The sequence below is a fragment of the Sapajus apella genome, unplaced genomic scaffold, assembly GCF_009761245.1.
Source record: "Sapajus apella isolate SASKATOON/1434 unplaced genomic scaffold, GSC_monkey_1.0 scaffold5, whole genome shotgun sequence".
NCBI classification, from domain to species: Eukaryota; Metazoa; Chordata; class Mammalia; order Primates; family Cebidae; genus Sapajus; species Sapajus apella.
Genome location: NW_022436945.1, coordinates 46,752,965 through 46,776,753, shown reverse-complemented (window position 1 = coordinate 46,776,753; position 23,789 = coordinate 46,752,965). Strand labels below are relative to the sequence as shown.

General features: G+C 38.2%; 1 long non-coding RNA gene across 1 annotated transcript; it reads left to right on the top strand.

Annotated features, from left to right (window-relative positions):
- Nucleotides 1-215: 215 nt before the first annotated feature.
- Nucleotides 216-19,326, top strand: LOC116546216. The gene is made up of 4 exons (XR_004266629.1): nt 216-295; nt 17,464-17,554; nt 18,560-18,629; nt 19,253-19,326. It is a non-coding gene; the product is annotated as an uncharacterized LOC116546216 (long non-coding RNA).
- Nucleotides 19,327-23,789: the final 4,463 nt, after the last annotated feature.

The following is a 23,789-nucleotide window of genomic DNA, read 5'->3' as shown; positions in this document are numbered from 1 at the left end:
TACTTATGTTAATATCATGTGATATGGTTTGGCTGTGTCCCAATTCAAATATCATCTCGAATTCTAGTTCCCATAATCTCCATGTGTGCTGAGAGGGACATGGCATGAGGTAATTGAATCATGGGGACAGTTTCCCCCATTATGTTCTTGTGATAGTGATTAAGTTCGCATGAGAGCTTGTGGTTTTATAAGGGCTTCCACTTCACTCAGGGCTCATTTTATCTGTCCACCTTGTAAAGAAGTGCCTTCTGCCAAGACTGTAAGTTTGCTGAGGCCACTCCAGCCATGCGAAACTGTGAGTCAATTAAACCTATCCTTTGTAAATTACCCAGTCTTGGATATTTCTTCATTGCAGTGTGAAAACAGAATAATACAATAAATGGTACTGGTAGAATGGGATGCTACCTTAAGGATACCCAAGAATGTGGAAGCAACTTTGGAACTGGGTAACAGGCAAAGGCTGGAAAAGTTTGGATGGCTCAGAAAAAGACAGGAAAATGTGGGAAAGTTTGGAACTTCCTAGAGACATGAAGGGCTCAGAAGACAGGAACATGTGGGAAAGCTGAAAACTTCTTAGAGACTTGTTGAATGGCCTTGACCAAAATGCTATGAGTGATATAGACAATAAAGTCCAGGCTAACGTGTTATCAGATGTAGATGAGAAACTTGTTGGTAACTGAAATAAAGGTGTCTCTTGCAATGTTTTAACAAACAAACTGACAGCATTTTGCCTTGTCCTAGAGATCTGTGGAACTTTGAACTTGAGAGAGATGATTTAGGGTACTTGGAGGGATTAATTTCTAAGCAGCAAAGCCTTCAAGAGGAAGCAGAGCATAAAAGTTTGGAAAATGTGCAGTATGACAATGTGATATAGAAAAGAAAAACCCATTTTCTTTGGAGAAATTCAAGTTGGATAGAGAAATTTGCATAAGTAATGAGGAGCAGAATGCTAATCACCAAGACAATGGGGAAAATGTCTTCAGGGCATGTCAGAGACCTTACAGCAGCCCCTCCCATCACAGGCCAGGAGACCTAGGATGGAAAAATGTTTCTTGGATTGGTCCCCGGGGCCCCCCTGCTCTGTGCATCCTCTGCCCTGCATCCCAGCTGCTTCATCTCCAGCTGTGGATAAAAGGAGCCAAGGCACAGCTTGGTCTGTCACTTCAGTGGGTGAAAACCCCAAGCCTTGGCAGCTTACATGTGGTGTTGAGCTTGTGGGTGCACACAGGTCAAGAATTGAGGTTTGGGAACCTTTGCCTAGATTTCAGAGGATGTATGGAAAGGCCCGAATGTCCAGGCAGAAGTTTGCAACAGGGTCAGAGCCCTCATGGAAAACCTTTACTAAGGCAGTGCAGAAGGAAAATATGAGGTTGGAGCAACCACATAGAGTCCTCACTGGGACACTGCCTAGTGGAGCTGTGAGAAGAGGGCCACTGCCCTCCAGAGCCCAGAATAGTGAATTTGCTGACAGCATGTACTGTGTGCTTGGAAAAGCCACAGACACTCAATGCCAGCCTGTGAAAGAATCCCAGAGGAGGGTTTTACCTTACAAAGTCACAGAGGTATAGATTCCCAAGGGCATGGGAGTCCACTTCTTGTATGAGGATGACCTAGATGTGAGACATGGAGCCAAAGGAGATCATTTTGGAACTTTAAGGTTTAATGATTGCCCTGTTGGATTTCGGACTTGCGTGGATCCTGTAGCCACTTTTTTTTTTTTTTTAATTTAACCAATTTCTCCCATTTGGAATGGGTGTATTTACCCAATGTTTTACCCTCAGTGTATCTAGGAAGTGACTAACTTGCTTTTGATTTTATAGGGACATAGGCAGAAGGGACTTGCCTTGTCTCAGATGAGAATTTGACATTGGACTTTTGCGTTAATGCTGGAATGAGTTAAGAATTTGGAGGACTGTTGGAAGGGCATTATTGTGTTTTGAAATATGTGCACAAGAGATTTGGGAGGGACCAGGGATGGAATGATATGGTTTGGCTGTGTCCCCACCCAAATATCATCTCAAATTTTAGTTCCCATCGTCTCATGTATGATGGGAGGGACTGAGTAGGAGGTAATTGAATTATGGGGGCAGTTTTCCCCATGCTATTCTCTTAATAGTGAGTCAGTTCTCATAAGATCTGATGGGTTTATAAAGGGCTTCTCCCTTCACTCAGGACTCATTCTTCTGCCATCTTGTGAAAACATGCCTTCTGGAAGATTGTAAGTTTCCTGAGGCCTCCCTAGACATGCAGAACTATGAGTCAATTAAACCCATTTCCTTTATAAATTACCCAGTCTCAGGTATTTCTTCACAGCAGGATGAAAACAAACAGATACACCACATAATAGTGATTACTTTAGCTTTATATTAAATTTTGAAATCAGGAAATGGGAACACTTCAGCTCCTTTTCAAAATTTCCTTTGGCTATTCTGGGTGTCTTGCATTTCCTTATGAATTTTAGAATCATCTTGTCAATTTTTGCAAAAATAGTCATTTGGAGTTTTGATAGGAATTGTGTTGATTATGTAGATCAATTTCGGGATCACTTATTTTTAAACCATTTTACCCAGCCCAGTTCATACCTTAGCTAAATTATTTAAATTCATTACTGTCATTATGTAGGAATGAAAGGAGATCAATTGAGAAGAGATAAAATGAAGTAAGATGGTTGAAAGGGATGGTCAGGAATATTCTTCGGATGAATGTTCTAGAGCAATGGTTCCAAATGCTTGTGGATCACTGCTTCCACTGTGAAAAATTATCTTTTCCATGATGCTAAATATGGTATATAAGTGACTTTCTTATTCAGAAATTATATTTTTCTTGTTTCTGGTGTTATGATGTTTAGTGTTTTTTGTTTAATGTTATGATTTTAATCTTAAAATTGTATTGTGTTGAAATAGCATATTTTAACTTGGTATTTTCAGCTTTATATCAGTTTAATACATTTTTATTTTATCTTCTAAGTGCCTAAATTCTGTAATCTATTCTTTACATAACCTCTGTATCAGTCAAGGCTCTTAGTTGTATGAAACAGAAAATAACTCTAGATAATTAAAAAACAGAATAAATTCATTAGAAAAATACTGGATAGTTCATTAACTCTCTAGGAGGGGATTAGAAAACTATGGCAGGGAGCTTCCATTGTCACTTCACTAGTCACATATTGTAATTATAGCCTACACCACAGGAAATTTCCAGAAAGACCCTCATAGTCACATTTTGAGAATATGAATATGCCACCATATTACAGCGTTAAAAGCTGGAGCTTACAATAGAAACTTTTTGAAGCTCCAATTTTGTTTAAAGCTCTTTGTGATCATTCAATTAAATTAGACAAATGTTCACTGGCCACCCACTATGAGCACTTGGCTAGGCTCCGATCATGAGCTCTGCTATGTTTGACTTGGCTTGCAAACAACTTAGACATGTTAAATGTGTTTCCTTGCCTACCATTGAATGAGGAAGGGGAATTCTCCAACTTCATTGGGTTTTGATATTAAACAGCACATCCCTGAGAGCCCTGCTGTACCTGATATATACAGAGAGAACAGGAAAAAGAATAATTATAATCAGACTTCTACTGGCTGTGCTTAAGATCAACGAATCAGCAGAGTGCCAATCAGTGCATTTCTGCAGAAGCTTGAGGTAGGAGCTTCCCTTTTCTCACAGCAAGATGACTGGTTTGCAGGAAACAAACAAGCCTTGCATGCCTTTCCAACCTGGAGTGTCCCCACTTCAAAATAAAGCAAAAATTAAAAAGCAAACACACACACACAACAAATAGGAAGTGCAAAAGTAGTCTCCTGCTGTGTTAAATATAAGGAATGTGTTTAAGATGTTGCACTTAGGAGTTCTTTGTGGCAGGCAGACAAACCAGCTAATGCAGCAAAACAATCAACACTTAATTTGTTTATGTGTTATGGTAAAGGTCTTAGGCAAGAAGCATTGCATGGTGATGGCAAACTTACCCTGTGTTTTGCTTTATGTATTTTGTGATTCATGAGACTACCTTCGTTCATGTTAAAATAGAATCTCTGTTGGTAGCATTAATATAAACTCTTAGTCATGGGAACACCAAATGTCTGAGAGAGTTATAGTAGTTTATTTTTAAATGATATGCAGTGTAACAGAGTTCAGGCTTATTATTTTTAGTAAGTAGCACTGTTAGATTAAATTCATTTTTTTATCATACACAAATACTTAAGAAGTAAAATTCTTGACTTTGTAGGTGCAATAATTTTAAGATATTCTAAAGTTAAGCAATTTTTAATGTGCAGTAAAATTAACTTAGAGGAAGTTATTTAGAGAAAACGTATTTTCTTACTGAGTGGATTCAGGGTAGAAAAAATAATTTTTAGGATATGTTTTCCATTGTTATATGTGTAAATACATATGAGAGTGTGTGACTGTGCATACAAGCATCTATGGTAAGGTAGTGATGACAAGATGCTTTTTTAAAAACAAAAGATCAAAGGCCCATAGTAAGTGTACTAGTTACCTATTGCTGCATAACAAATTACCCCAATTAACAAATTAAAACAAGAAACACGTATTATCTCACAGAGTTGAGAGAGTCAGGAATCCGGTGCGGTTTAGTTTGGTGATTCTGGCAGTGAGTCTCTCAGGAGGTTACAGTCATAGATATCAGCTGGGCTTATGTTCATCTGAAGGCTTGGCAAGGCCTGGAGAATTCACTTCCAAAATAGCTCATTCAACATAGCTGCTGTCTGGCTGTTGCCCTTACTGGCTGTTGGCAGGAGGCTTTACTTTCTCTCCATATGGACCTCTTCATAGTGCTGCATGAGTGCATGAGTGTCCTTGCAACATGGCAGCTAGCTTCTCATAAACTAAGGAATCCAAGAATCTGAGTAACACAGATGCCGCAATGTCCTTCATCATTTAGTCTTTATGGTCACACTCAATAGCCTGAATATTCTATTGAATACATACATCAGATTTATCCACTGTGGTGGGAGCTATGCAGGCCATGACGACCAACAAGTTGAGATCCTGTGGGGCGACCATGGAAGCCGATTTGTTACAGTGGGTATAAAGGTTTTAACGGGGACTTAAGAGCCTTTCACCTTGGCAGGTAATCTATTCCCACCTAGAGTTAAGATGCTCTGTGGAGGTGTATTAGTCAGAGTTCCCTAGCAGGGCAGGACTAATAGAAGATATATAAAGATATATATATATATACATACATATATATATGGGAGTTTATTATGTATTCACTTACACGATCACAAGGTCCCACAATAGGCTGTCTGCAAGCTTAAGGAGCAAGGAGAGCCAGTCTGAGTCTCAAACTGAAGAGCCTGGAGTCTGATGTTTGAGGACAGGAAGCATCCAGCATGGGAGAAAGATGTAGGCTGGGAGACTAGGCTAGTCTCGCCTTTTTACATTCTTCTGCCTGCTTTATGCCTGCTGGTAGCTGATTAGATTGTGCCCACTAGATTAAGGGTGGATCTGCCTTCCCCAGCCCACTGACTCAAATGTTAATCTCCTTTGGCAACACCCTCACAGACACACCCAGGATTAATACTTTACATCCTTCAATCCAATCAAGCTGACAATATTAACCATCACAGTGGTCTATTGGATCTTATTGTTTTGCTGAAAGAAGAAAAGAAATAATCAGTTCTAAACCAGGCTAGGTTACACAAACTGATCATATTGCACTATTGAAATGAATGGCATATAGCTCTGATTTCCTCAAATTGTACAATAACTCTTTATCATCTGTGAAAAACAATATTGCCAAACATTCACATGATTGAGGCATATTTTCATATAAGATTGTTGAAACTATAGGACATAGTGTCTATCTTTTGACATATCTTTAGTATTTTTAAAAGTAACTGTGTAATTTCCTAATAAATATGTATTAATCAAAAAAGAAAATTTGGCCAGGCGCGGTGGCTCACACCTGTAATCCCAGCACTTTGGGAGGCCGAGGCGGGTGGATCACGAGGTCAAGAGATCGAGGCCATCCTGGTCAAGATGGTGAAACCCCATCTCTACTAAAAATACAAAATATTAGCTGGGCATGGTGGTGCATGCCTGTAATCCCAGCTACTCAGGAGGCTGAGGCAGGAGAATTGCCTGAACTCAGGAGATGGAGGTTGTGGTGAGCTGAGATTGCGCCATTGCACTCCAGTCTGGGTAACAAGAGGGAAACTCTGTCTCAAAAAAAAAAAAAAAAAAAAAAAATCTAAGCAACAGAAGGAACTGAGTGTTACATGCCAGAAAACTGGTACTTTTACTTGTGACACTCACAGCTGAAAGATATAAGTAGTTGAGCATTGCTATAATTTTAGAGTAGAAAAAACAACAAAACTGTTAAAACTATTTGCTGTGCTTCAATTTGTATTCATTAAATTTGGGGATAATTTCTTTTTATTCTCAAGTGTATACATTTTATTCCAAATGAGTAGAAACCAAAATAAACATACCTTTATGAAGTTTTCCAACATAATAGGTTCTCTTTTGGTTATAAATATTTATAATTTTCAATTTTCCCAATTAGTTTTTAGTACATTTAGAGACATTCTGACTCATAAAAAAATGGTCTTAAAAAATACTATATTAAAATATAGGGGAATAACACATTAGGCTTAATTCCTGGGTGATTAAATAAACTGCATAGCAAACCCCTAAGACACAAGGTAACCTATGTAACAAACCTACACATGTAACCCTGAACTTAAAAGTTAGAAATTAATTAATTAAGTAAAGAAATAGGGTGTGACATCTGAAGACACTTTTTAAAAATTATATAATTATGGAATTTTATAATAGTCCTTCATTTGGGGAGGGGAGTAGATATCTCAGATTCAGGGTGAGAGGGTTTTAAATAGTGAGCAGCTGAGCCACAGCTAGCTAGAATGAATGATTTCTGAATCAGTTGAGTTTTCACCAGTCTATTATTTCTTTATTCTTATCATACAAGAAATTTTTATATATGACTTATATAGAGATTAAGGATAAACAAGCCTGGAGATATGTTTTTATTCAGTAAAGACATTATTTTTTGGACTTACATTGTACATGTCCCATTTCTTAATACACTTTTGACTTTATTTGATATATCCAATTTATCAATAATGCATAGAAATATGTGGTCTTGTTATTTACACTGAACCAAAAATGCCAACACACATTGACAAATATATTACTTTAACTCTTACAAGTACACTGATAAATTCCTCTTACCACTCAATACCACTACCATCTAATTCAGTTTTGCTGCAAGAATCCATCATGCAGAATGCCTTTATATTTAAAAGGAATAGCAACTTATTTGCCAGATCTTTCTATTGTGAAAAGTAACTAGAGAATAGGCGTAATGGTGTGTTTCTGGAAAAAAAATTTGCAGGACAATCTGACATTTCTTTTCTCTCTGTTCTCCTACTAGAAAAAGGATAAATTGGGAAAGAGCCTCATAATAAAACAACTACTTAGAGAGGACACAAAAATGACCTAACAACCTTGAAAGTGTTCTTTTAAATTCTATTACATTCTGAAGTATTATTTCTAAATGGAAGGTTTTTTTCTTGCTTGATAGCTTTGAGTTTCCACTACTGTATGTGGTTGCTTGCCTTAGTGGGCAAATTCAAATTTCAAAAGGAATTTTATTTTTCTCTAAGAATATTCGGGTTGTGTTTTCTTTCTTGTTTTAATCTTGATTTTATTTTTAGTCAGGATATTAACATTTTTAGAGCATGACTTTAAGATGTTTGGATAATTCTAAATTTTATCTACATTAACGTAATCTTACTGATGATAAAATATAAAAATATTTTTGTTTAATTGAAGAAAATGAAAGTTTAAAGTGGTTTCAAGATGGATGTGGTGGCTCATGTCTGTAATCCCAATGTTTTGGGATGCCAAGGCGGGTGGATCACCTGAGCCCAGGAGTTTGAACCAGCCTGGGCAAAAAGGTCAGAGCCCCATCTCAAAAAACATACAAATGTTAGACTACAGGTGCATGCCTGTTATCCCATAAGGGAGGCTGTGGTGGGAGAATCACTTGAGCCTGGGAGGTGGAGGTTGCAGGGACCTGAGACTGCATCATTGCACTCAAGCCTGGGTGACAGAGTAACATCACATGTCAAAAAAAAGATGTTTCAGCTGCATTGTAAGTTACTCAATTTTATGACTTTTTAATATTGCTTATCACCATAAAATGAGGTTTATATTATTGAAGCTTATTCACAATAGATATGACTTTAACAACAAAAAGTGAAAAAAATCTAAGATATTTTGATTTAAATATTACTTTAAAATGTATGCATCCTCAGATAAAACAGTAATATTTCCGAGATATTAGGTAAGTCCTTCTTGAGCAAATGTTTTAGATCTAATTAATTCCAAAAGGATCATCTAACATGAATCTACTGTAAGTTGAGTATTTTCTGTGTTAACAAATATAACAATTAAGATGATGATAAAAAGGGGATATTTTAGAATGAGCAATGTCTGAATCTGGTTGGCATTTTCATGGTGCATTCTTCTGATTGAAAGTTACCTACAGTGTATTTGGGGTTAAAGAGCAAAGGAGAATGCAGTTCCATAAGTGGCCAGTCATTGTTTCTGGTCAGACCTCAAAAAGTCTTAATAGGCTATACTAAGAAATTTTGTCTTCTGTAAGACGAGATTGACATTTTAAGAAGTTTGCTCTGAAGTTATATGGAGAAGCGATTAAAGGATGGGAGAGTGTTTGAATGAGACATATTAGACAACTATTGCAGTATTTCAGGTAGGAGGTGACAACAGTTTTGACCAGGATGGTGGCAGTGGGTGTGGAGATATGTACACAGATTCCTTAGAAGGTAAAACGGATGGAAGTTTGGAGATAGATTTGATATGAGAGAAGAAAGAAGATGCTCAAGATTGTTTCCAAAGTTTTCATTTTCTATAGCTAGGTTACTGGTCTTGCCAGTAGGTGAGATGTGGCTCCTGTGTTATAGGCCAACAGCGTGGCTTGAGGTCCCAAACCAAAGACTGGGCTTAATTTACTTTTCTTAGAGAAAACTCAGGAAGGCTCCACACAAAAAAGAATAAAGTGGCTTTTAACATTAATTCTCTTTTGGCTAAGTTTTCATAATGCAGCTGTATTGCTGCCATAATATATGAAAAGTTCATAGGCTGTTCTGGAATTTCCAGATCTATTTTTTTTAACTGAATTGACTAATTAGTCCAGGAAGACAATGATATTGATTTTTTTTTCCTTTTATCAGAATAGCTGGCTGTTTACCTGCACTGAGGCTTAGTATTCTTTCTAGAAAATGGCAAACACATCTTATCCATTCCTTGTTATTGTACTTTCTTTTAATGCCCAAAATAAAGTCTAGCATATATAAGATAATTATTGCTTGTCAAGTAATCATTAAACATATTCAGAGCAAGAAAATAAATTGCATTTTAAATAGCATTATTTTTAATGATCCTGAGGTTGATGGGTGGGTCCTGTCTTTAAAAGTATCTCCTGGCCAGATGTGGTGGCTCATGCATGTAATCTCAGCACTTTGGGAGGCATAGATGGGTGGATCAGGAGGTCAGGAGATCGAGGCCAACGTGGTGCAACCCCATCTCTACTAAAATACAAAAAATTAGCTGGGCGTGGTCACAGCTATTTGGAAGGCTGAGGTAGGTGAATTGCTTGGACCCAGGAGGCGGAGGTTGCAGTGAGCCAAAATCCCACCACTGCACTCCAGCCTGGAGACAGAGCAAGACTATGTCTCAGAAAAAAAAAAAAAGTATCAAAAGTATCTCCTTTTCTTTGCTACCTCTATCGCCTCTTTCAGCCATAAAAAAGAGGTGTAGTATAACTCTTAGAAAAAATATTCCTTAGCCATCTCTTTGTAAAGCACTTTTTCTCCCTTGCCACATAGAAAGAAACAGATATGGGGGCAGGCAATGTAGGTGAAGTTGTAGGAGAAGGAATCATTATTTACCTTCTTTTTTCCTGTGGGAATTCATTCTCTCTCAGTAACCTCTGCTATTTAACATTTATACCAAGCCACTGAAAATGATCCAACTGTTATTTTCACTCCAATGAAAAGAATCTCAAGGCCCACTCACAATTGTTGAATAGAATTAAATCGGTGAGTTAGGATTATACTGACTTCATTCAATGAACTTGGCCCAGCATTTTATGGTCTCTTCTAAATCGTCCTTTTTTTGTCTTCTTAGAAAGACTAGTTTAATTTTTCTATTTTGGCTTTTGTTGCCATTACTTTCGCAAAGACTTGGAACCAACTCAAGTGCCTATTAATGATAGACTGGATAGAGAAGATGTGGCAAATATACACCATGGAATATTATGCACCCATAAAAAAGGATGAGTTCATGTCCTTTGCAGAGACATGGATGAAGCTGGAAGCCTCCATACTCAGCAAATTGACACAAGAACAGAAAACCAAACATTGCATGTTCTCACTCATAAGTGGGAGCTGAACAATGAGAACACAGGGAAGCAGGGAGAGGAACATCACACACCAGGGCCTGCTGGTGGGGGATAGGGGGCTAGAGGAGGGATAACATTAAAAGAAATATCTAATGTAGATGATGGGGTGATGGATGCAGCAAACCACCATGGCACGTGTATACTTATGTAACAAACCTGCATGCTCTGCACATGTGCCCCAGAACTTTAAGCAGAATAAATAATTTTTTAAAAGGCCTGTTCAGTAATTTGAACTAATTTTCTGTGCTTTGTTGCTATCTTGTGAAAGGCTAATCTAATTTATTTTGGACTTTTTGGTGAATGTTGAAGTAAATCTTTTCAAGCATGAGTCCTATATTCCAATAAAAAAGTTGTTGGAAATCTGACTTGGTGGATTCTCTCTGAATTACCCACAAAGCATTCTAGTTGAAAATCTGTCTTTTCTGAAATTCAAGTCTTTAGCTCCAGCTTCAAGCCATATGTTCTTTTCTGTCCCCTTCCATCTTTTTGTAATTACTATTTGTAATAAAATGGAAAAAAGAACATTTAATTAACAATTAACAATTGGTATAAGCTTCAGTGAGCTTGTGACAATTTTCAAAGCCCTCTTAGGGAAGAACTTAGCATTTATTTGAGAAGAGCCAACTGAATATTGCTGGTAGAAGAGGATTCTAAAGATCTACTACATGAATTGAACCATTATGCAAACTGGGGAATAAAAGATTTGTTTGTTGCCTTAGAGGAGACATGAGGGAGACAGAAAGAGGGAAAGAAGAATCAGTGAACTACCTCAAAGGCATGTAACCTCTACTTTTGAAGCAGTCTTAGTTTTGGTACCTCCTTCTCCAACAACAAAGTGAAAAACAAAGAGAAGAAGAACAACAAAGTGAGCACAACGCCGTGAGACAAAGTCTTATATAAAGATAGTTATTGTGAAGAGATTTTAGTAGTCAAATGTGAAGAAGTGGGGATGTGAGATAAGGAAGGGGAAAAGGTAGTACAAGATGCATTAAGTCTGTTACTGCTGTGGAATTCCACATTCTTAGAAACAGTAATGAGTTTCAGAGTGCCCCACTGGAGGCCAAGATTGATGGGGAGCCCAGAGCATCTCCTAAAATCCATTTTCCATTGGTGTAGAGTTGCCTGTGCTTCTGTCGTCCTCAACCTTTGTTCTTCAGGATTGTGCCTTTGGGTAGCAGAGCAAGCTCTTTGATGCCAGAGACTGCACAGAGCCCTCCAACACCTGCTTCTTCTGTCCATCTAGATCTTGAGTACAGGTTACTGAAAATCCTGAAATGCTTAATGTGAGGCGCTATTATATGGAAACTGATGAAGAGACAAAATTGTTTCCAGGGTGTTTCAAGGCAAGAGATTGAATTTTCGTGGTGTAGACAGAAAATTGTGACCAAAAACGTTGCAGGAACTGGTGGAATCTATTGGGAAGGACTTAAAGTGTTACAGGCCAAAAGATTGGGGTTCAGCTACAAATTTGGCCAGAACTCTGAGAGGTAAGAGATCTTGATTTAAATCAGCAAATCCCACAAATCCCAAAGCTAGGAGGTCTTAGGACTAAGAGAAGTAATATAAATGAGCGAAGCAGTTTAAAAGAAACACTGGATCTCAGTATTTTATTGTTTGAGACATGAGTTAATGTTTAAAAAATAATTTCTCCAAAAACTCTATCTCCAAGACAAATTAGAAGTCATTAATATTGTAGAGACCTGGAGAGGCTGGATCCTGTTTTAAATGGGCAGCTGCTGCTTAGCTCTAGTAGATTCAACTGAAATAAATCCTATAAATTCAGGATTTTTAATTTGTTTTTTTTTCTTTCTTTTCCCATTTTCCTTCTATTCTCTTCCCTTCTTCCCCTGCCTACCTTCCTGCCTTTCTCTTTCTGTTTCTTTTTCTTTTCCCTCCCTCCCTTCCTTCCTTCCTTCCTTCCTTCCTTCCTTCCTTCCTTCCTTCCTTCCTTCCTTCCTTCCTTCCTTCTTTCTTTTCTCTCTCTATATCAGAGAACAGCCAAAATAGAGAGAAATATATATATATATTTATAATATATATATTCCCAATAGGGGCCAGGCTCTGTTCCAGTTAATGGGAATATATATATATTTTTTTCCTATCAGAGCCTGGCCCCTATCAGAGCTTGGTGAATATTCGGTGAATGAAACACTGGGTTACACTTGGGAATTCAGACATAGTGTTATCAAATCTTCAGATTTTTTTTTTCAAATACGTGAAATTTTTAGCTGGCACATTCTGATTTTTGGGTGTTGGAAACTAACTAGAAATGTTTAAAGAGTCCATGGTTCCCATTTGGTGGGCAAAACCAATACCAAGGAGGATTGCTAATTTACCTCCTGGGCTCTAGGGAGTTTTGTGTGCATGAGTGTTTGTGTGTATTAGCAAATTTGTCACTCATCCTCAAACTATTTTTTTTCTTTTTTTTCTTTCTTTTTTTCAGAGACAGAGTCTCACTCTATAACCCAGGCTGCAGTACAGTGGGGCGATCATGGCTCACCATGCCTGGCTCATTTTGTAAAATAATTTTTTCTAAAGACAGCGTCTTGCTATGGTGCCCAGGCTTGTCTGGAACTTGTGGGTTCAAGCAATCCTCCTACCTCAGCCTCACACAGGCATGAGCCACCATGCCCAGCCCTCAAACTTTTTTTTTTATTTGTTTTTTTTCTTGAGACGGAGTTTCACTCATGTTGCCCAGGCTGGAGTGCAATGGCGTGATCTCGGCTCACCGCAACCTCCGCCTCCTGGGTTCAGGCAATTCTCCTGCCTCAGCCTCCTGAGTAGCTGGGATTACAGGCACGCACCACCATGCCCAGCTAATTTTTTTTTTTTGTATTTTTAGTAGAGATGGGGTTTCACCATGTTGACCAGGATGGTCTCGATCTCTTGACCTCGTGATCCACCCGCCTCGGCCTCCCAAAGTGCTGGGATTACAGGCATGAGCCACCGCGCCCGGCCTCCCTCAAACTTTTAATATTTGTGTGTCACCCAAGCATATCTAACAGAGTCTCTAATACTAATCTCTACCTCCTAGACATAGAAGTTTTAATTAATGGTGATTTTGAGAATATATATAATTATTACACATGCACATATAAAATTGTTTATGTATATAATAGTGTATGTATATATACATAAGTATAAAATTTCCGTTTGGAAGTGAAGCAGGCAATACTGGTTCCAAAACTTTCTTTGGTAACCTAATGTAGTTAACTTGTGTCTTGCGTTGCTGATGCCTAAAAGCCTTCAGAAGGTGCTTACATGCAATGTTCTTTTCTTCAGTAATTTTTCTCCTCACTCTAGTCTGCCTTGTCTCTTCTCTCCATACCTACTGAGCTTGCAATCTTTGTCATTAGCTTTTATAGTATTTTTGTTGTTAACCTCTTTTATGTTTATTTGCCTTATTGTTTTTCAACACTATTTTAAGATTCACGTAGGCTGGAATCATAACCATTTTAATTTTTCTCTTATATTTTATTCATCACCAAGCATAGCATTGGGCTTATGGGGGTGTTCAACAGACATTTGTCAGAAGAAATTGGATTTATATCAGAACAGAGAGACACAAGTTTTCAGAAAACTAAAAGTTTTTTTTCCCCTTGATCTTTTCATCACTGTTGGAAGCTCACCCATTTCCCATTGCTCTCAAACATGAAATATTATATTAGTCTTTGCTTCTTCAGTTTTTCCCCCTACATTGATTTCAGTTTAATTCAATTTCTTCATCCTCCTTAGTAACCTGAGCTGGAATAATAACATGCAGGAAATTTCAAATTGATATGGATTATCTTCTAAAGGTTTATTTTTTCTACCATAAAACTGCAAAATTTATTCCCTTGATTTGACTAAATTCCCATCTTCCTTAAAATCCTATAATTCTTTTTTTTTTTTCTTTTTGAGACAGAATCTTGCTCTGTCACCAGGCGCCAGGCTGGAGTGCTGTGGCATGATCTCGGCTCACTGCAACCTCTGCCTCTCGGGTTCAAGCAATTCTCCTGCCTCAGCCTCCCAAGTAGCTGGGACTACAGGTGCATGCCATCACACCCAGCTAAGTTTTGTATTTTTAGTCGAGATGGGGTTTCACCATGTTGGCCAGGATGGTCTTGATCTCTTGACCTCGTGATCTGCCTGCCTCGGCCTCCCAAAGTGCTGGGATTACAGGCGTGAGCCACCGCGCCCAGCAAAATCTTATAATTCTTTATCAATACCTGAATCAAATTTAAATTTTGCACAATAAATGGCTTATATTATACTGTGATATATTGATAAATTTGATATTAAAATTAAATTTAAATTTTGCACAATTTAATTTCCAGCATTCTTGTTGCTCTTCTTTTTTTCCTGTCTTTTTATCTTTTACTAATGCCCTAGTATCATCGACCCAAACAACATGGCCTGTGAGGCCTTCTGGTTTCTGTGTTCAATTTTATTTCCTAAATTCCAGAATATCAAGTTAATTTTCAATGATAAGTTTCAATATTGAACACTGAATTTGCATCATTGTTCCAGTTTCTTCTCTTGGTAATTTGAATGGGAAGTCACAGTGGAATATAAGCCATTTATTAATTTGCTATAAGAAAGTATAAACAGAATCATAAAAACATCAAAATACTTTTGATCTATACATTCTTTCCTGGATGCAGAACCACATGAGAAGCCAAGTCAGAATTAGAAGGTGGCTTGATAAGTGTGGATTCAGAACAAGTAGCTTTAGATGACTCAAAAGTTTAATGGGCTGATGCAAAGATTGCTTCTGAGCAACTCTTTATACCTGAGAGGTTTTCTAACAGTGTGTTCTGAAATTTTGATAGGTAGAAGCTGTAAAAACTGTCATATAAAAGATGCAGGGAGCTTGTGTCTCTGAACGGGTAAAGATGAACACTCCTTTGGAGCTGATTGTTCCTTCGCTCTGGGAAAACCTGACTGGGGCTTTAGTTGCACAAATGTAAAGCAAATATCACTTATGAATTATTAATTATTCTTGGGAAAAATGTGATGTAATTGTTAACCTGAATGAAAACATATTGAACTGTGAGGCTAAGTGTTCTGTTTGCTAATGTATGATTTTGCCCAAGCTTGTGCAAGTTAGTCAGCATCTGCAAGTGTCAGTTTTCTCTTCAGTAAGATGGGGGACAATGTTTATTAAGATTAAATAAGGTCATACAAGTCAACTTCTTATAGTGGTGTCTCACGTTTATTAAATGGCTCAATATTAGTAATGATTTGTTTCTGAGAATATCACTATTTTCATATTTTATTTTTCGGTCTGGATTGTGACTGCACGGTGCCAGCAAACTGAAATTTTATTCCTCCTGGAGATGTGGGTATTTGACTGCACAGAAGGCTCAGGAATGAACTCCAAGTCAGATCCTGGCCTCCTGCAGGAAGATCATGTATAAAGTAGAGAGCTGAAAGTGCAATGCAAAAAAAAGCTGTTGATTTCTTGCACGTGATTAACCTAGATGGATATAGTAATGCTGTGATGTGATTGCTTGTTTCTGGAAGAAAGTTTTCCTTTTTTTTTTTAAATTATTATACTTTAAGTTGTGGTGTATATGTGCAGAATGTGCAGGTTTGTTACATGGGTATACAGGTGCCATGGTGGTTTGCTGCATCCACCCCCTCGTCATCTACATTAGATATTTCTCCTAATATTACCCCTCCCCAATCCCCCCAACTCCTACTATCCCTCCCCTAGTACCCCCTACCCCCAACAAGCCCTGGTGTGTGATGTTCCCCTCCCTGTGTCCATGTGTTCTCATTGTTCAACATCCACTTATGAGTGAGAACATGTGGTGTGTGGTTTTCCATTTTTGTGTCACTTTGCTGAGAACGATGGTTTCGTATACTAATTTCTCCACTCACAAATATCTCGAGAAGCGGAAGATCGTAGGACAAAAAATTAGAAGGTGAGCTTTTAAATGAGATGGATGAGAATTTTTGTTGTTGTTGTTCTGGCTAAATGTTTGATGCCTGAACTTGGAGATGGATTGGCATCCTCCTGTATTGGTGGAGGGAAATCAGCCACTATTTCATGAAATTAGGCTAGGGCTAAGGCCTATTGGGATTTGGGAAATAATGCTGTTCATTTACATTCACTGTCTCTTTTTCCATTGGAATGGGAGTTTTGGGTAAATGTTGGTTAGCTACACTACATTATCCTGCTTTCTCTGTAGTTAGATGTCTCCATATGACTGAGTTCTCTCTAATGGAATGTGAGTGGAAGTGATGAATTCCACTGCCAGGCCTGGCTCTCAAGCCTTTGGAGTATTTTACCATGCTCTTTTTCCTGCCTATCATGGCAATAACCAGAGAGATCCTGGAACTCATGTAATGAAAATGGTAGAGTGGTCATCAGACTAACTCCTGAATGGCTGCATGGAGAAAAGCCAGTGTTGGTTTGGAACCCCTACCCTGGACTTCTCTATGAGAAAGACATATTTTTAGACAAATGAATTTTTGGTAATTCCTTCAAGTAATTTACCTTCTGTAAGAAACCCAGAAATTAATGTCTGGACAGTGTTGCTACAGGCTGAAAAGATGAAGAAATATATTCCATATTGTGGTAAAACATGGCAATTTATTAAAATTAATTCCAACTACAAATCTGGAATGCAGACCACATGCTCACATAGTTTTAGGTGAAGTGGTTGGAAGGTGCTCCATGTTTTTAGTTGGTAGCTGCTATCCATTGCTTCAACTAAAGTATTGCAAGAATTGACCGGTTTGTGCACAAAGAATGAAGGGAAAGAATCAGAGTTGAAGGACTTCACAGGACTGGAAAAGCTAACTGTTTCTGGAACCCAAACAGGAAATAAGATGTAAAATAGCTTCAAGTAGAAAGGCTCAATAGGATGTGTAAGTTAAATTAAGGCGATTAAGCTTGCAGAAAAATCAGATGAAGGGTGATATTTTTCTGTTCACCTGTTTTAGATGATCTCAAGGTAGCTCTTGATACGTTCACACTCCCTCTCTCTGTCTCTCCACAGGAAAGTTTAAATAAAAACAGCAAATTGAAAAAAATAGGTCTAAAAAACTATTTGAGTATGGCTACTGGCACCTGGATACGGCAAGAAATAGGTAAGAAACATACTTGGTTTTTGAGGGAATTGCACTGCTAAGAAAACTGTAATCTTCACCTGAGAAAGCTTTGACTCTGACCTGTAAAATAATTCTTAAACCACCAAACCGTTACAAACAAGAAGTGAGTTTATGGGCCCTGCCACCCTGAGGTGGGACATACAGTCTGATGATCATTACAGAGTGCTACGAAAGACTACGGAAAAGGAGGAACATCTCAGAAGGCAAATCCTGATGCCTTTAAGGATCATAAACCAGGAAACTTCTCCCAGAGAGCACAGTTACACCTAACGTGGGGACTTTATTTAATACTGGGGCAGGATCCTACACAATGCAAGCCCAGCAGGAATGTGTCATTTTGATGGACTACGATTGTTGTCTGTTTTCTATTGCCCCACTCTCCTTTATTAAATGACATTTTTGGGGGGGAAGGGGGAAATTTAGATTTACAGAAAAATTGAGCAGAAAGTACAGAGTTCCCATATACATGTACCGTTTCATCTCTACTGCTCACCAGTTTCCCCTATTATTAATATCTTCTTCTAGTGTAGTTCATTTGTTACACTTGATGAGCCAATACTGATACATTATTATTGACTAAATTCCAGTTTCCATTAGGGTTCATTTTTTTGTTGTATATTCTAAGGGTTTTGACAAATGTATAATGATATGTACTCACCATTACAGTATGATATAGGATAATTTCATTACCCTAAATATTCTCTATGCTCTTTCAATTCATCCCTCTCTTTCTCACTTCCCCTTCTTTCTGCTGGCAATCACTGTTCTTTTGACTTCTAGAATGTCACATAGTTGTAATCGTACAGTAAGTTGACTTTTCAAGTGGACTTATTTCACTTAGCAGTCTGCACTTAACGTTTTTTCCATGTCTTTTTGTGGCCTAAGAATTCATTTTTTTTAAATCACTGAATGGTGTTGCACTGTATGGATATAACACAGTTTGTTTATGCATTCAGCTTTTGAAGGGCATCTGATTGCTTCCAGATCTATGCACTTTTGGCAGTACTCATTTGTGAGCATACAGTATGACAACGCATGATTGCTGGAACATGCAGTAAGTATATATTTACTTTTCTAAGGAACTACCCACCGTTTTGCAACGTGGCTGTACCATTTTGCATTCCCACCAGCAATGAATGAGAGTTTTGTGGCTCTCTGTAGTCTCTCCCCTTTTAACCGGCATTTTTATTGTGGTTATCCTACTCTATTAATGTACATTGACTAGTGCTTTGGGTTGATAGCTTTAGTTAAAGGTCTCTGTCCCATGAAGGAAAATACCCAACCTTGCAGAGAAACTTCTGGTGGATATCCTGGGCTTGGATCTCCATGAGAAGTTTCTCTACATTGCTTGGGACTAGATATGACTGCTGGAGAAGACTGAATTGCGTTCTTGGGAGAGAGTAAGTCTGTGAAGGGAAGGACACAGCAAAAGTTGCTGCCTAGACATTAGAAGGAGAATTTCACACCCAAATAACTCAAGCAGGTGGCCAGGGATGAGAACTTAGAGGCCTTCCTCTAACCTAGCACACTGAGCTCCATGTGTCCTCCCTGCTTCCTTTAAATGGACTATCCAGGCATTTGCCTGTGAAATTTCAATGTCCCACCCCCTTTCACTTACCTAGACTGTGCGTTGACTGTTCTTTCTCTCCGTGTATGTGTGTCTGACTTTTCTTCCAGCCTCATGTGACCTGGGAATGAAGGAACACTGCCTTCCTGACACATCACCCTCTATCTGCCCAGGATCTGTATGTAAAAAGCTTTGAACTTGCTTCCTATTGTGGTGGTATATTAAATTTGTGCCTTCCATCAGAATGAGGGGCTTCCCCAGGCAGAGTTTCCCCCAGGACACAGAGGGCAACATGGGGTTGGGGTTTCAGGGCCAGAGCAATTCAGGCAGGCATAAAGTGGGCATGGGTCAGACATGAGCAACATGAGCGCCTTCCAGTCTGAGCAAATTTCTTATGTGAGGGTCACCTAGTTGTGGGTTAGACAAGTAGACATTAGGCCATCTTCCAGGCAAAAGAAGAATCTTGCGAAAGGCACACTGTCAACACCTGGGTCCGGTTCCCTGGCATTTCCTGTTAGGGCAGGGTGGCTAGCAGCTCTGGAGCATTGGAGCTCCAGTTTAGCTGGGGGCTCTGTTTTATCTGTGTCAGAGAGATAGACTGTGATGGAGAGGACAATCTGACCCTCAGAACCTGTTGTCTTTTTCATCCACCACAAATGAAGGGCTGGACCTATGGCTGGCCAGCTATGCTGCTTCCCAGCTTTCACCACATTTAGGTGTAGTCATGAGACAGTGCTCTTTCACGGTCTGTGCGTGGAAGTTATGTGTGCCACTTCCAAGGCTGGCTATACGAACTTCTAGACATGCCCCTCCCTGCTCTTTCTCACTTTTCTTTGTGCTGGAATGGTGAAATAGAAGATGACCAGAGAGACACTGGAAGATAAATGTTATGAATGGTCAAGCCCTGTGAGTCTGGGTTCCTGAATAATAGCATTGAGGGAAAACCACCCTACTGACGTATATTTTTCCCATTGGACTACTATATGAATAAGTGATGAACTTCCCTTATATTTGAGCTAAGCTTGGTTCTATTTATAAGAATAGTCCTGCCTATTTTAATATAGTAATCATATGCATAATGTAAAGTATGTCATTTTCTTCTCCTTCTTGGCTCTCACAATGCTTCAGATCACCTAAAAAATTATGGTCATAAACAGGAGGTTTTGGTCTCACCCTAAATTGATCACTTTCTTTGTTTCATTGATGGGCTGAGTGGCAATATAACATCAAAGTAAAGAAACTGGCATGTAGGAGTTTCTTTGCTATCAATATCTACCTATATTTAAATCCCTGGTTTTGTTAACTTAGGAAGAAGATTTCTTTCACTTTTTAAACTTTGATTTCATTATCTGAATAAGGAGAACAATCACATTTCTTTTATAGGCTTGTTGTGGAAATTAATTGAAATAAATCATGTAAAATATTTAGCACATGATTTGGCATTTATGTGCTCAGGCAACTTTAGCTATTAGCTAATTCTTCATTCTGTGGGGTTGGTTCTACACCCACATTTAATGGAAAGATTTGGGTTAAAAATAATAACTTTCCTGCTATTCTCAGTGAGGTTGGGTTCTACACCCACATTTAGTGGAAAGACTTGGGTTGAAAATAAACAAAAATTTTCCTGCTACTCTCTAGCTGCTAGGTGAAATAACTTCTGATTTTAGTCAGAGTGAGAAAATGAGGAAATATAAAAGATAGGAATTTTGTTTGATTTCCTGGGGTAATAGCCAATTTCTCCAAATCAAGTACAATAATTGTACCTCCCATTGGGCAGAAAGTTTGTAAAGAGAATTGCTGAACCTCTTCATACACGAAAATCCAGCAGTTAGGGCAGATGCCAGAAACAGCACTAAGGGGGTAACACAATGAATTGCGAATGTGTGCAGAGAGTTCAGCAACTGGCAAGAGCAATTAAAACTGCAGTGAGCATGTGCTGCATGGAAGTTATTGGTAGATCGGGTTCAGAAATCCAGCAGCAGCTGAAACAGTGAAGACAATAAATAGTTTAAATTGGCAACCAACACTTTTTCCAAACACTTATATGTACATAATGAGAACAATACAAGAGAAAGTGTGAAAGAGAGTGAAAATGGGGTTGACTGGGATTCTGAGGGAGGTCACACAGCTGAAATGCCCACATTAACTAGACTATGCATTCCTACCAAGGGTCTCAGGGAAACCCTCCCACCCGCCCCCCACCCCATGGCACCAAGGTAAAAAACAGAAAAGTAGAATAGCAATGAACAGTAAATTGAATCTTACTTTCAAAATTGGTCAGTGAAAAAGTGAGGGAAGAGATTTTCCATCTTTCTAGGTAAGAAGGAATTGATGGTAAAATCCAAAGTTAAAATAAATTATACAATTTGCCAGGTAAATTAATTTAAGTTGTTATTAAACAGTCTCAATTAAATTTATCCCTCTTATATTTCCAAATTCTTAATTGTTACAGGTAAGTATTCTATATTCAAAAACAATACATAATATGGGCCCTCATGCCAGTGTGGATATTAGAATATTGCCTAGTCAATGTTTGATTGTATTGAGTTGAATTTTTCTTTCTTCCTTCCTTTTTTTAATTGTACTTTGGTTTCTGGGGTACATGTGCAGGTCATGCAGGGTTGTTGCATAGGTGCATACATAACCAGGTGATTTGCTGCCTCCATTCCCGCTTCATCTGTATCTGGCACTTCTCCCCGTGTTATCCCTCCCCACTGTCTCCACCCTCCACTGTCCCTCGCCTAGCCTCCCCCACCAACTGCCCCCAGTGTGTGATGCTCCTCTCCCTGAGTCCACATGTTCTCATTGTTCAACACCTGTCTATGAGTGAGAACATGTGGTGTTTGTTTTTCTGTTCTTGTGTCAGTTTGCTGAGAATGATGGCTTCCAGATTTATCCATTCTGAACCTATTAAGGAAGGGGAGAGAGACTTCCACAATCAAAGTTGAATTTAGGTTGTTCTCTAGCCTGCAAATCAAGACATTATAGAAAATGGATCAAATTTAAATACAGGAAAAGTCTGTAGGTAAACAACTTGAAGAGACAAGGATAAAATATGCATCTTAGAATGTTATCTTTCTCTAAGGAATGTAAACTTTTGTAGATCAGAGACAGTCTTTGATGTTTTGTTTTGTTTTACAGCAGGACAGTCTAATAAACATTATTCTTGGGCTATCCATTTTATCTTATATCCGACTGTTTCCCAACAGGAAGCTTCCAGTCAGGCAGCAGGCTGCTCCCCTGACTTCACGTTGACCACCCTCCTTCTGGCTTTTGAGCCCATCTTCTGTGTTCACACCATTTTCAGTCTTTTTCTAATGGTTTTCATTTTTTTCCTTTTCTATCAAAATCCTCTTCATTCCTCAGAGTCCAGCTTAAATCCTCTGACCCGTTTCCTATCATTGAACTTCCGTAGCATATGATTCTCAGAACCACACAGTTTTGCAGTTTATTTTATGACTCTAATCATTTCATGTGTATAAATCAGGTTATGCCAATAAGATGATAAGTTCTTTGAGTAAAGGGCATAGGTCTTCTTCTTTCAGGCACATGGTAGACATTCCATAAATATTTATTGATTGATTGTTTAATATGCTTCCTAATGCACATAAGTTACATAAGTTACTCTTAGGAAGTAATTATGCAGTGGAGCAATCTGGCTAGAAAAGAATTGATGCAGGAAGAAGTTGAGCAGAGAACTGGATAAAATCAAAGCTTACATTAATGGTAGCAAATGACATGATTAACACCTTTTGTGGCAGCCTTGCAGCTTGAATTTGATAAAGGAAGGTAATTTCTCTAAAGAACCAAAAGCTAAATTGAATGATTGAATTTAACTCCATCGTGTAAGCCTGTGTTAGTCGATTTTTTAAAAGATGACATGTGAGTGTATTTTAAGTGCAATGCATCAATCTGCCATTGAGCTAATGAACTTCAAGTTAAAAATCGCTGAGGAGGTTGGTGCAGATGACTCTTTCAAGTATCCTTGGGGAGGCAAGATGTGTAGGTAATTGAATGAAAATCTATCTTGACTGACCCCAATGACAACAGTGTCCAACTAACATTACAAATCACCTATAGTCTTTAATGAACTATTTTTTAATTGCTTTAGAAGTGTTAATGGGCCTACAAGGGAGCAGAGCTGAGTGTTTCTTATTTGTCTATTCCTCATCAATAAAATACATTTTTAGTTTTGTTTTTATCACTGGTAGTTTACAACTAACTTCAGTAGCTCTAGTTTAAATTTCATCAGAGGGGAAAATAGCACATTTGGTTGCCTTTACACTGCCTAATCTTTCTGTCTTTATGAATGCCTTGAGATTATGAGATCAAATTAGTTCAACCATAAAATGTGGGAATAAATGAGAAATTGGTGACTGTAAACTAATTAAAAGGAAAATAAAACAGAGAAACACCTTTTTCTATGAGTTCTAGTAGAATTGTATTCAAATTCACAGTTCAATTAAAATGTGATTTTCTGTTTTTCTAAAGGGAAACATAAATATTTAGAGATTGTTATACAAATAATATATTATGAAAGAATCATAAAATAAATACGGTTTTGAGAAATGGTGGAATCAGGTATAACTGAACTGCATGAAAATATGTAGAAATATTAATCAAAACACAAAATCAATAGTTGGAAGT